At 39.9% G+C, this 13,942-nt stretch overlaps 1 long non-coding RNA gene across 1 annotated transcript; it reads left to right on the top strand.

The window, feature by feature from the left end:
• The first annotated feature begins 10,362 nt into the window (after positions 1–10,362).
• On the top strand, positions 10,363–13,116 carry LOC139128925 (uncharacterized). Its single transcript, XR_011551453.1, has 3 exons — positions 10,363–11,069; positions 11,818–12,031; positions 12,176–13,116. It is a non-coding gene; the product is annotated as an uncharacterized lncRNA (long non-coding RNA).
• Positions 13,117–13,942: the final 826 nt, after the last annotated feature.

Here is a 13,942-nt window from a genome sequence, read left to right as displayed (position 1 = left end):
GGTAGGGCTACAATAATTCAATACAAAAGCTAGTTGGCCAGTTATTGAAATTGATCATGTTTCCATCCTGATCTGTTATCCAGATACGCATTGAACTCATATGGTCTGAACCTTTTCTCAATGGCATGGAAAGTGCTCCGTTTTTAAAATCATAGGTGACCTTTTCACTTATTTCTTTTGTATCCTGGATGGGAAGTATTTGTAAACAGTCCGATACTTTCCCCTGTATGTATTCACCTGAACCAAATGAAACATAATTTCCAGTAACGTCGACGACATCTGAATGAACTATGTATTTAGTGACTGTTAAGAAATCTGCTGTCTTCGGACTCATAGTACTTTTTTCCACGGGGTTGTCCTCATTTTTTTCTGAAAAACCGACGAGGTTAGCAAGCTACCAGTAGCATTAAAAATACTTTAACATCTTTAGCCAAAGTTAGAAGAACGCGGTTTGTTGGAAGATGTTTTTCAAATTTGATTTTCGGCTGCAACCCGATTTCTTTATTTAGTGTATCAATATTGTAGTTACCTAGACGTATTGATTTAGTCTTCTTCGGTTGTCCATTTTCTTGATATTTTAATATCATATTTGACCTCGTTATGTTATACCATGAATTAAAGAGTGAACACTGTAAAAGTCTTATCTTCGTAAACTGTGTCATGTCAATGCAAGGGTCAAAATTAACAGTAACCGGTTTGCCTGTTTTGCTGTCGATCCAAATAATCATACTTACTGTATATACATTACAAAGTATAAGGTTCTGCAGGAATAATATTTTTCTGTTCAAGGAGATCTTTGGTTGCAACCGCGGCAGCAGTCGCACCGCCTAATTTTGCCAATCGAATTAAATTTGGTCGACTTGGATCGCCCATATCCATTTTCAGAAATTTGCTGGAGATCATAAGATATCCCATCGCAAGTCCTGCGATTACAATACCATCGTACATTGTGTTTACAACTGTTTTAGTATCCATGATTGCTGACTAGTATATAAAAATAAAAATAAAAAAATATGGGGGAGAACAGGTTTAGTAGGACACTGTCGCAGGAATCGCCATCCTCTTCGGAAGTTATATGTTTCGTCATTGGAAACATTAGTCATAATAAAATTATGTATTACTCCATCTCATGCAATGTAGAGGAGCTGGGTTCCCTCCCCCTCCCCTCCCCTCCCCTCGGAACCCCTGTCGGAACTGTTCCGGAGGGAGCTGCTACGTGCTCTGTTTTTTTCGCTTTCTGGGGAGGATCTTTCCGGAGGGAACAAATATGCCGAGCACGCCCCCAATATAGTCCTAATGCAGTCAATGAAACTCCCACAATTCCTAAAACAAGATAACATTTATTATACCAGCTATCGCGTGAGCTATCACCCTGTTCTTTCGTTGTAGGCGGTACCCTATCGGAACGGTCTCGAAAGGGACTCGCTACCGCATCGCTATCCCCCCCTCATTAATCATTGCTTGGCGTTTCTTCTCCTTGTTTTGCCTGTTCCATTCCGCTAGTCGCCTGCCCGCAGCAACTCTCCCTGGATGCTTCGTCGGTAACGTAATTTTCTCTATGTTGCGCTGTGGCGTAGCCGGAGGCGGGAAGGTCGTCGTTTCCGTTTGCGGTGTGGGGGTCGTCGTCATTTCCGTTTGCTGAGTCGGTGCTTGCGAAGTTGAATCCATTTATTTCGGGTATTATATTAAGCCCGATTTTTTTAAAATTTAAATGTTTACCCGTAATTAAACCGGTGGAAATTAGAGCAATCACGGGCCCCCACGTGTAGCTATCCGTCCTGATAATCGTTTTATTTCACTGTTTAGAATAAAATCCTTTTTAAGATCAGTGGCATAGTTATCTCGATCATCGATTGGAAACTACCTGACTTATTGCACGGGCTCCTAGATCTATGAAACTTTGAGTGATGGTATCACTTATAAGAGAACTGTTTTTCGCTTCATAGACTTTAAAGACTCGTGTTATGGATTCATCGTTCCACCTTTCCACTTCTCTAACTGTAAACTCCTTACCAAAAAATAACTTCTTTGACCACTTGCGATGACACAGAGTATTTTTTCACGTTTCGTCTCTTTTATGGATTGAGCGTCCGAAGGTAGTTCCGAAGCCCCTTCGGAACGTGTATTTGCCGCTACAGATGTCTTTATTAAATTCTCCATTGTTTGCAGTATGTTATCTATTCTTAGTAAAAAATAAAAAATTCGTTTAAACCTGAATCCGAAATAAAGTATTAACATAGTCTGGAATGTTAGTATGATTCCAACAGGGATTCCGGGAAAATTCTCCTCCATTTAAATCTATATGTATACAGAAACACAAATAATGAGTACAGACCTATTCCCAGTTGCTTTTCAATTGAATAAGACGAGCGTACCCACAGTACAGCATTCTGATATTCCTTCCAATCCAAACGACATAAAACGTGTTCTCATGGACTTAGAAAATATATTAACGCCGACAGATAAATTTACTTTCCATCCTCGGGATGTGTTCAAAGATAATGTAATCACTCATAGAACAGCAAAAGAAAGTAATGTCTGGCTTGGCAGCCCGCATATGAAATATTGGGACCAGCAACTGAATTTCGCTGTATGGTGTAGCACGACTGGTTGTGGTATATCATTCGCCCATCTCTTTGATAAGAAATTTCCTCTGCAAATACGATCATTCTGCCGTTTTCATGTATATTTTACAATACGTAGGATCCTTCATGAAATGGGTGTTGCACTTCCAGACGACCCCACCTTCAAAGCGGGCGACAATCCGTACAATCTCGTCCAATATGAACTTCTATGTACAGAATTTGGAAATATAAATCCAACGAAGTCCGACTTTCGTTATCGAAAAGGTCAAAATAAGGGTCTTGGTTATGGTTATGAATATTACACTAATCGTGGGCCTGTTCGACAGCCAAAAGCGATATACAACGGTCATGACTTTTTCCTCTCTGACGATGGAGGCGTTTTCTATACACATACAATTTTTGGAAAGAAAAAACATGTACTGTCCGACAAAGACCGACCACACTACTATTTCTTCCGAAATGATGGAACAGAGGGACAATATAATAGTTTCATTCCTCTGAAGGGAGACTCAGGATTGACAAAGGCTGGCCTAGCCCGCCTCAACGAAAGCCTTGAAGCCTACGTATATTGCATACTCGGCGCACAAGCAAATATTCGCAGTACCATAGTAGGTGATACTGGCAGTGCAGTGCAAGTAAGAAAAGAATTCGGCGTTCTCCTCGAAGATGAAATTCGTAATACTGACAAAGTAATCAGTTATAGGCGATATCAAGACACAATAATGAATACTGGTGTCAAACTTGATATGGCAGTTTCACCCAATTTACTTCTCTTGCCGTCTGAGATGGTCATTCTTTCGGGCCCGGCAATCTCGGGTTATAATAATGAATTGCAATACGCAACAGAATCTATGGTGTTCGGGGTGAACGGTGATATAAACACGGAAGTTCGAGAAAGTGCTATACATGAGATGGAAGGTGGGGAGGATCCTGTGAAGTGGCAGGACGAGCCCGGAGCGTTCCGAAGGGGAGCGACTAACAATGATACGAGTCAGATTCCGAAGGCAGCAGCCGTGACCGGCGCAGACCCTATTCACGAATTCGGCAAAATTGGTTTGTTATCTTTAGCAATATTCATTACTATTGTGTACAGTATATAGATCCGATGTATGCAACTGTACCATTCAACATGATTGTAACTGGACCGACGGGTTCTGGCAAAACAGAATTTGTAATGGATCTCCTCACCGGCCCGTACTTAAGGAAATTTGACTACGTAGTTTTCATTTGTCCAACATTCATGAACAATAAAACGTATAATAAAAGATTCATTTTCACAGATGACCACGTGTTTGTGTTTCCGGTCGGACTCGATGCTGTGGATGATACACTAGCCTTTGTGCGGGACGAATGGGCCGGCACGAACACTTTAATAATCCTCGACGACTGCGCCTCGTCCAAAGATATGAAGAAGCGCAGTGACGTTTTAGTCAAACTTGGTTTCAGCGCGAGACACGACGGATTATCTGTCTGGGTTCTGACTCAACAATATACTAGTATTAGTAAACCATTTAGGGAAAACATACAGATGTTAGTACTATTTTACACACCGAGCAAGACAGACAACAAAACTATTATTAAAGAATATGGAATGGAGGTGTCAGAACGGGAGGTCACGGACCTGGTCAGACAATTGAAAAGTAGGCCATTCAGTAAACTAGTATTTCATTTACGGCATCCGTACGACATACAATTTTTCGTATAATATAGCTAATCATGGCTTCGCCGGAAGGTTCGACTGAAGGAAATCCCGAAGGAACTCTTAGAGAATTATATTACAACCCGAAAACTGGATTTGGAGGTGTACAAAAATTATATGACGCAGCACATGCCAGCGGACTCCTGTCAGTTACTAAGAAAGAGGTGCAGGAGTGGTTAAAAACTCAGCTAACTTATAATCTACATAAACCGGTACCTCGTACTCGTGGTGGCCGGCGCGTTTTCGTAACATCGATAGACAATTTTTGGCAAGCAGACCTTGTGGAATTCCCTGCAGCATTCGCAAAAGAGAATCATAACATTCGATACATGCTAACAGTAATCGATGTGCTCAGTAAATACGCATGGGCTAGGCCGATACAGTCAAAAACGGCTGAACACACGTTACAGGCGCTACAAGACGTGATTAAGAAATCCGGGAGAAGGCCCGACAAACTTCAGACAGATGAGGGGCGGGAATTTACGAACCGAAAAATGCAGGGGTGGTTGGAGGAGTCGGGAATTCACTGGTTTCACACCTACAGTGATAAAAAGCTAGCGTCGTTGAATGTTTTAATCGGACCCTCAAGACGATGATGTGGAAATACTTTACATATAAACAGACACGTTCCTGGCTCCCCATTCTACCAGAACTTCTCGAGAATTACAACAACACCGTTCACGGAAGTATCAAAATGAAACCCGTCGACGTAACAGAGGAGAACGATTGGCAGGCATTTTATACACTTTACCCTGAGTTGGCAGCCATGGGAGTTGACCCTGAATTCAAGCCGGGAGAACGGGTCCGAATTACAAAATACAAGACCACTTTCAAGAAAGGATATTTACCAAATTGGACAGAGGAGATTTTCGTGGTTTCAAAAGTTGTGTACGCAGCTGGCTTGGGAACGCCGCCAGTTTACAAAATAAAAGATCTGAATGGAGAGGAAATACTTGGCACTTTCTACTCCGATGAACTTCAGAGCGCCCTTTCGGAACGTGCTGGTGCCGACGAGCTGTACAGAGTAGAACGAATTTTGAAGACGAAAAAAATTAGAGGAAAGAAATACTATCTGATAAAATGGAAAGGTTATCCAGAAAGTTTCAATAGTTGGGAGCCGGAGGAAAATGTTATTAGAACTTCGTAAGTACTCGACCAAGTTCCTGTGCTGGTACTTGTCAAGTACTAACGTAAGTACTACGTAAGTACTACGTAAGTACTAACGTAAGTATTTACGAAAGTTATTCAATAAGTACCATGGAGGAAGTCTTAATTTCTTGAAAGCAGAAAGTGTCAGTTTACCGTTATTCTTCCAACCACCTGGCCAAGTATTTATCATGTACTGTCGTAAGTAATGTTCACTTACTGCATCTTTTTCGGCAGTATGTGGATGAGGTGGTACCTCGGTTCCTGAACATGTTAAGTTTGCAAGATCTTCAAAGCGACTTCTCATGTTGCCACAGTCCGTTCTTTCGAGTCCCCCCTTTTCAGCTTTATCTATAAGTTCTGGTTGAAGTATAATGTTCACAACTGTCATTAGCCATAGACAAGTAACTTCAAAGTCCCCCCTTTTCATCATATCAAGTGCCCGTAAGTCAAAAGAAGCAACGTAAGCATGCACTGTTTCACAAGCATTAAGAAGTTTGTGTAGGTTCTTGAGTGAGACTCTAGGTTGTTCTAGTTGTTCTTGATTAGGTGGATAGTACGCTTTTTCAAGTTCCTCCTTGCTGAAACCGTCTATTAAAAATCCTTGGCTGCCGCCGCTCCATGCAATTCCAAAGTCAAAAGCTTGTGGGAAATCTACCCTTACCACAAAAACATACTGGAAAGTCGATGTAATGTATACTCAGACCCTGTGAACAGTATCATTTTGGAAAAATTTGTAGTAAATGCATATACTTGAATCCTACTGCACATGCCTCAGGTAAGAAAAAATTTGAACGAAGCTGCCCCAAGAAATAGTTTGTAGTGTCCGAGTACGCTCAGTCCCTACAATTGTGCTGCAAATCTTCATGAGAGTGTAAGGTTAGAATTGTCAACAGTTCCAAGGCTATGCGAAACCTACATAACTTTGCAATAGCCATGGTCTTTGCCAGAGTTCATCATTACAGAGTCTAAACTTAACTGTGCACTCTAAGCAGATAACTGCAGTCTGAGTCAGAAATTGCGAAGAAAATTTACAGCAGAGTCTAAGTCAGATATATGGATAGTGTGGGTACGCTTCAAGTGTACACTCCGACTGGATGGCTAACTGACTTCTGAAATCAGGGAGTGAAATTGCCACAGATTGAGACAGCAAATCTATTTCACACATTGCTTGTGCCAACTTGTGGTATTCACATGTTCTTTAATGCTCAACCATTTCATCCAGGAGACTACATATAGAGCTGACACAACTTGCCTTCGCATAACTATGAAATAGCATGATGACAAAGTGTTCTAAGTTTGTGTTCTTCTTACACAAGAACTGCACTTCAAAAACTATATCATTGTTTGCAATCATGCATGATTTTTTACAGTGTTTCATCTAGAGAGGGGGACAGGGGGATTCCCCTCAGCTGACATGTTGGCACCCCCCAGTAATTTGTCAAGGGGGGACCTGCCCCCATGAAATGGCGCCAGTCACACCTTAGAGATACAGGTAAAACACATGCATGAACTGGTGAAATCCCCCCTAAATTTTCTGGTAAAGGGGGACCCCTCCCTGTTGATGCCATCCTAGATGAAACACTGATATTAAATAAAACTGCATCTACAAAATATTTAATATACAGTAAATTCATCTTTATTTAATTTTAAATCAGGCACATTGCATGGTCCAAATCAGTCTTTTTCAATGTATTAGGAACGTGACAAACAAAGTTACAATCTTTGTTGAGTGTAGCAACAGAAACCATTACCTCATAAAATTTGGCTTACAGGGATGGCCACAACTGCTTGTTTTTCTTTATGTAAAAGTTAAATATGTGGAACGGAACAGTGAAAAGACTGTCAGTTACAATTTTTTCTTTCATCTCTTCAAATTGATTTATGACAGCAAGATGTTCTACCCTTTTGCAAACACACACATCTGAACAGAAACTGGATTGGGACAATAAAGTATGCACTTTACCTTCATACTTGTTGTACACAATGAAAAAATTTGTAAGTAACATGGTCAAGCAGAAATAGCCTGTACTTAGGATATTACCTGTAAATTCAGTAGCATTCCGTACCTTTCTTGAGGGAGATCATTCACAACAATGTAAACAGGCCAAACACTGAATTTTTATGAACAGAAAAGTGCTACACCATCAAAGTTGATTTGAAAAGAGACATGTAGCTCCTGGTTTTTCTTTTCATCATCAGTTTGGATGAAGAATCCATCTGCTTGAAGATGCTTCTTGTACAGCTTTTCGTCCAGAACATCTTGTATGTGTTTGGTATGATTCTGTAGTGTCTTAAAGGTCTGGTGAAATGCCCATGTTGCAAATCACAGAAATACAGTTGATGGTCTATAAAACAGTTACATTCATTTCTTTTTTCGTTTAGCGCGCGTGATTATGAAATATGGCAAAAGAAAAATGCAATGTGGGCGTGTCCCCCGAGCCTCTCCAGTCGACTTTTTTCGGCTTTCCGAAGTTTGCCCGACGCCGTATCTCATAACGGGAAGTAAAGTATTTCACACCTCTGTAAGCTCCCCACGGGGGGTAACTTCTAGGGTTTCCGCTTACATGATCAGGACAGTGTCCTCCTTCACTATGGGAGAACGTTGTTCTTTTGGTGGCTGTGACAGCGGCAAGAACATGAACGGCTCAACTGTAAACTTTTTCAAGTTCCTGTCAAGTGTTGAGTGTTTGAACCATAATGTGCTTGTCTCTGCTGGTTCGTACGATCGGCCACGGTCCCTCGGCTGAGCCTGCCTCGCTACTCGCTACACAGAAGGTTGGGACCGCAATGCAAATCAACAGCATGAACACCAACACTGAACGATGTGACTGCCATTAAAAGGCACTTGTCTTCAACATGGAACGTCGGGAACGCAATGCAAATCGACAGTAACTTAAAACGTAAATGGGACCGTGATTAAAATGCACTATAACTACAAATCAGCTGCATGAACAGCAACACTGAATAGACTACCATTAAAACGAACAACAATACGGAACGTAGAGATCGCGATACAAATCATGGAGGTAGAGTCCTTCATGATACAAATCGACAGCAACACGGAACGCGTCGTTGGGACGGCAATTGAAGAACAACGGGGAATACCGGGCCACGAGGACCGCAATGCAAATCGGCCGCAAAATGGAATGTTGAAGACTGTGATTAAAATGCACAACACAGAACATCGAGACCGCAATGTAAATCAACTGCAACACCGATCCTTGTTGCCTCAATTAAAATGCGTATGTCTGCTATGTATAGCAAAAGTTTCAATTCTCGCGAGCGAGCGTTCCTATGCCCACTGTACACTAGACAAAATGACGTCAAATTTATCGCAAGGGCTCGATTGCGTGTGTCTAAGTTTAAATTCTCGCGAGAGCCATTTATGCATGCTGTACACTAGACTAAATGACGTCAAATCTCTCGCGAGACTTGGCTCGATTGCAAATACGTACGACGGAAAGAACGCATAATACGGAAGTAGACACAGTTTTTGCGAATCGCCGAGAGAGAAGCGCAGATTAAACAAATACTAAAAAACCAACGTTTTTTCTTTATTTTACCATATTTTTTAAACAAAATCAGTTTCGCCGCTGTGGCGAATTACGATCGATTTTTTTTCGCCACTTCGGATTTCGATTCGCATTGGGGAACGTGGCAAATGGGCAGCGCGAACACTGGAGCCTGTTTTGTTAACGGATACCGGGCAGAGATAAGGCAGCGTTGGACCGCTATTCAATGTAAATGAACACACCTGTGACGTCACAGACGGCCAACTAATATCCCCCCTATGGGCGTGACCTGAGTGTCGCAAATGACCCCATGAAAGCCGCGCATAGAAATATCAAAAAAATTAACACTTGCGCGTACTTTTAGGTTGCAATTCTGTTGCGAGTGTAATAGTATTGACCCCCTGGAAAATATTCAGTCACACGAACGGGACCATTTCACCAGACCTTTAAATATTGCAGACCACTATGTTTGCCTTCTCCTCTACAATAAAGAATATAAAGCAATAAATACTAATAAATCTATATACTGCATGTTCTGCAAAGCTTCATATTATTATAAATGCCCCCCCCCCCCAATAGTATCCTATGTTCACTGTATGCAATAGTTGTATATATTTTAATATGCATGTACAATTGTGTAATTCAATAAGCTTTACAATAACACTATTAAACAAAATATGACTTCTCTTAAATTGTGTCCTTTGTTTAGTCTACTGCAAGGCAGATTTTCCTATTTCTACATTCTGTACATTGGCAAATAACAATGTCTAAATTGAAAATCTTCAATCATTGGTTATGTAATTTTGAGCTACATACTGACAAAGCAACATGGTTTTAAAGAAGCCTGTATGTCATGTAAAAACCAACCTATGGAATTATGTCGATCAATACTCTGTGCAGTAGATGGTTGATTTTTGCAATTGGCTCTATCAAATTCAGTCCATTCACGCATTTAGAAACAAACTATGCTGTCCGAGCATAAATAATTTAGGGCAAATAACACACGCATCTACAGTTCAATACCTTTTTAATTTTTGCTGAGAAAACACAGTGTATGGAAAGTAGATGGGAAAGTATTAAAAGTGAGGGGTGACTGAGCAATGATTTAAAGAATTTAGGATGTGAATAGTTATTTTCAATCACGCAAAAGAATATGCAACATATCAAAATATTGGACTACTTACGTGAGAATCAATGGCGTTGAAAGCTGTTCCACTATCGGTATGACTAAAGTCACCAGTACTTCCGGTTCTGCATTTGCCTCTCCGACCACTTCACTCTCGCAATCATCTAGTTCAGAGTTGTTGTCAATGTCAGTTGGCTGTTATACCATCATAAACTCGTAATAACTGGTAATCATTTCGTTAGCTGGAATTTCGGTATGCACATCGCTGCAAATGCCGTTTCGAGGTGACGACGAAGGCGTATCACTGCACTGTGACACGCGTACAACGCGTACGATCACCAGCTGTTTCTGAACCATATTGAAGCTTCGATATGAAGAGACACGTTGTCACCGGTGGCTGCTTCTGAGCTTGCGAAACACTATGTCATCGTTGCTGTTCCATCGCCATCTTGTCATTCGTTGTAATCCTTTATGTGGGCTTTTCAAATGGCAAAGGTAAAACAGTGATCGTTTTTCTTGTAGTTGATCGACGATATTGTTCCTTGTTGTTTACTGCGTCCGCCATGTTTGTATGATGAATGGTACCGTATGCAACACGCATTGCCGTTGGCTCTCACAAAGGTCAAGGGTCAGTGTCACTTCGTTCAACATCCAACTGTCATAATAGTTTTCGCTTGGGAACCAATTTGAGGGATAATTTTTGTTCATTTGTTAGTTTAAACTATAAAAACAGGTGATTCACTTAGTTTGAAATTATCTAAAGACCTTATCACTGCATTACGAATCTAACCAATGACACGCAATGTTTTAATTCTGGCGGTACTGCGCACGCGCAAATTGTCCCGGAGCGGGTAGATTTGGAGACTGGATTTCAATCAACAGCAGCTGAGAGCAGTGTAACCGTATCGTCCGCAAAAACTCATTCTAGCGAACTATAAATCGTCTAACAATGGGAAAATCAAGAGGCAAGAAAGTATCTACTCACTTTGGTGACCATGGTAAGTATTCAATATGAAGTTTTATGGTTTCAGTCGTGCAATATTTCGAGTCATCGTTATTCATCGTATGCACTGGTAGGCATATGCATTTGACCTTGGTTCATGGATACACAATACCGGTCAAAACCCGACAATCTTTGTATCTTAACTATGATCAGACCTAATTCCCATACATTTTTGAAAGACATTGAGGTATAATATCCGCACTGAACCATGATTATAAGTTAGAAAATTTGTATCATTGTCTCCACAATGTAAGGAAGGTTACGTAATAACAGACCATTCAAATTCCACGGTATCAGTGATTGTCCGTTAATTCCGAGCTAGCCCATATCACGTGCATCTTCAACCAATCATTTGTGACGATTCCGGTGGATTGCATGGCCACAGCATGACAGACCCAGAAAACATGTTATCAATGGACCATGCAGCTCCATCATCATATTTTCGTTAAATCAACTTATATTAATAAATGTGAAATTTATGAAAGAGTACACTGCAAATACTGTACTGTAATTGCTTTTAAAGACAACTTGTTTTTCTATTTGGTAGCAAACATTTTACCTGCCTGTGCCATTCTGAGCAGTACAGGTTTACTGATGAAGTTCTTCATAGTGAATGTGTTTTATATTTTTTAGAAACTGCATTTTTGTGAAAGTTGTCAAGTACTTTGATTACACAAATATTGTAATAAACAAGGTCACATACTAATTTATTTTTATTGCATTCAATATTTCTTACAATGAAGATGCTGGCAGTTATACCTGGTTCAAGAGTATTTACTTATGAACAGCAGATGAACAATGCAAGGAATAAAGGAATACACTGAAAGAGTCTGGGACCAAGGCAGCACTCTTCCTGCTGCAATGCTTCTACAAAACAAAGGATCTGGTTGGAAAAAAACTTGAAGGGAGCTAACTGTCGTGAAAGTATTGATCCTAATACTGTTTCTGCAATTATTGGTAAGTTTCATATATTCCTTTCTCTTTCCCTACAAGCACCTCACATAGTGCAATGAGTGTAACTTTATGTGAAATTAACGTATTTTGTATTTTTGCTCACATGAAGTCCATGCTGACTATTGTTATCTAACTATTGATTAACAGATACTGATGGAAGCAGAAGTGACGATGGAGATGGCAGTATCCATGGCAATACATTTCCTGAGCATTCTGGTGTACAAATGGATACTGATATTGACTGATATAACTAACAGTGAGTGAAGCATTCCATGAATCTGTCAAACTTGTTTCAACACAACAGAGACTTCATACTCAGAGAACATTTCATCATTACATTTTTCACAATGCAAGTACAGTGAAACCTATCCTTAGAACAAACCATCTCAAACTGTGCAATCATTTTTACTGGACTGCTGTTTTCACATTTCACTATTTTACAGAAAAGATATGTACATTTACCTTATAATGAAGTGTGACATCACTCAGGACAGTACATTAAGCAATTTTACTATTTGTCAACATGCTGAACAATGCAAGTTTGGATATTTTGTAAAACCTTTTCACTTCCGACAGTACTTTGATAATGTTGTCAAAATACAGTACTCATGCCGATAAAACAAACTTCTGAGAAACTGTATTTTACCTCTTTGTTTCAAACTGCTGATTCAGAATTGAACACAAGAATTTTATTTCTTGCTCCAGCTTCAACAGTGTCATACTGATTTTTCGCCACCATTTTGTACTTTCAAGTTTTTTGGTGAAATTGTCATTTATAATGATATTTTTAACTCTGCTGTTTGAAATATTAATGCTTATTTGAAGATTTTTTTTATTACACAAGTGCCGATAAGTGCTAAAATTAATGGCAAATATTTAAATGTATTGGTTTATAAGTTAGTCTGTCACTTACAATATCCTAAATTGCTCGTCACAAATTTTCTAAAAATACAAGAGTTAGAATTTTGGACACAAATATTTGAACACACACAACAGTAATGGTAACGTCATCTTTCAAAATATGCATTGTTGTTGTTTATATCTTTCACACTGTTATTAAAGTATGATCACTGTTGTTAATTAAGCAATATGATTGTTTCAGTGTGTGCTTTGAATAAGAGACAGGAAAATGAGGTGAGTGTTGCTGTTGACAATCAACATCAAGAGACTAAGGTAACTTATCAATACTGCATGAATGAGTAACCCCTATCGATCACACACCCCCCACCCCACCCCCCACCCCCGCAGTCGATGTGATAATGGATGACTAGCATATACATTATGTGTACTTGTTTATGCTCGACGAAATCAAGTACGCCCTGTGTACACTTTTTTACCCCTCCACAACAAGTACACTCCATGCATACTTTTTTCACGGAGGTTCCCTAAGATTAAGTACGCTCTACGTATACAAAAGCGTTCCAATATTGGATAGCTTTAAGTAGCATCACATTGGATTCTGTGTACTATATAGGTACACTCTATGTGTAAAACATGTATCTTTTTTCTTTACTGATTCTGTACAAAGATAATACATAGTTTTGAGAATATATGTACACTTCACGGGCTACATAAAGTAGGCAAAATGTAGGGCGAATTTTGGTAAGGGTACTGGTCCGACTGTCTCGGTATCAATTGTTGGATTAAGTATATTCTTGAGAAGGAGGGGGGTAAGAGATTGATGAATTACCAAACATGGAAGCCTGTAGTCGTGGCAAATTTCTAAGAAAGTCTGTTTGAACTTGTTGTGAATCTCTTCTAGTTCTTCTAAGGCGGTTATTTCGTACGACCTGGCTCGAGTCAACACATTCCGCCTGCAATAATCCCAAGGCATATCTTTGAATATGATAATGAAACTATGTAAATGGTCAAATGCTCTAGAAACAATCTTTTTTTCTTCCACTGCCACGCCTC

Source organism: Ptychodera flava, unplaced genomic scaffold (genome assembly GCF_041260155.1).
Source record: "Ptychodera flava strain L36383 unplaced genomic scaffold, AS_Pfla_20210202 Scaffold_78__1_contigs__length_561843_pilon, whole genome shotgun sequence".
In the NCBI taxonomy this organism is placed as follows: Eukaryota; Metazoa; Hemichordata; class Enteropneusta; family Ptychoderidae; genus Ptychodera; species Ptychodera flava.
Note: the sequence above shows the minus strand (reverse complement) of the source record. Positions and strands in the feature narration are given on the sequence as shown.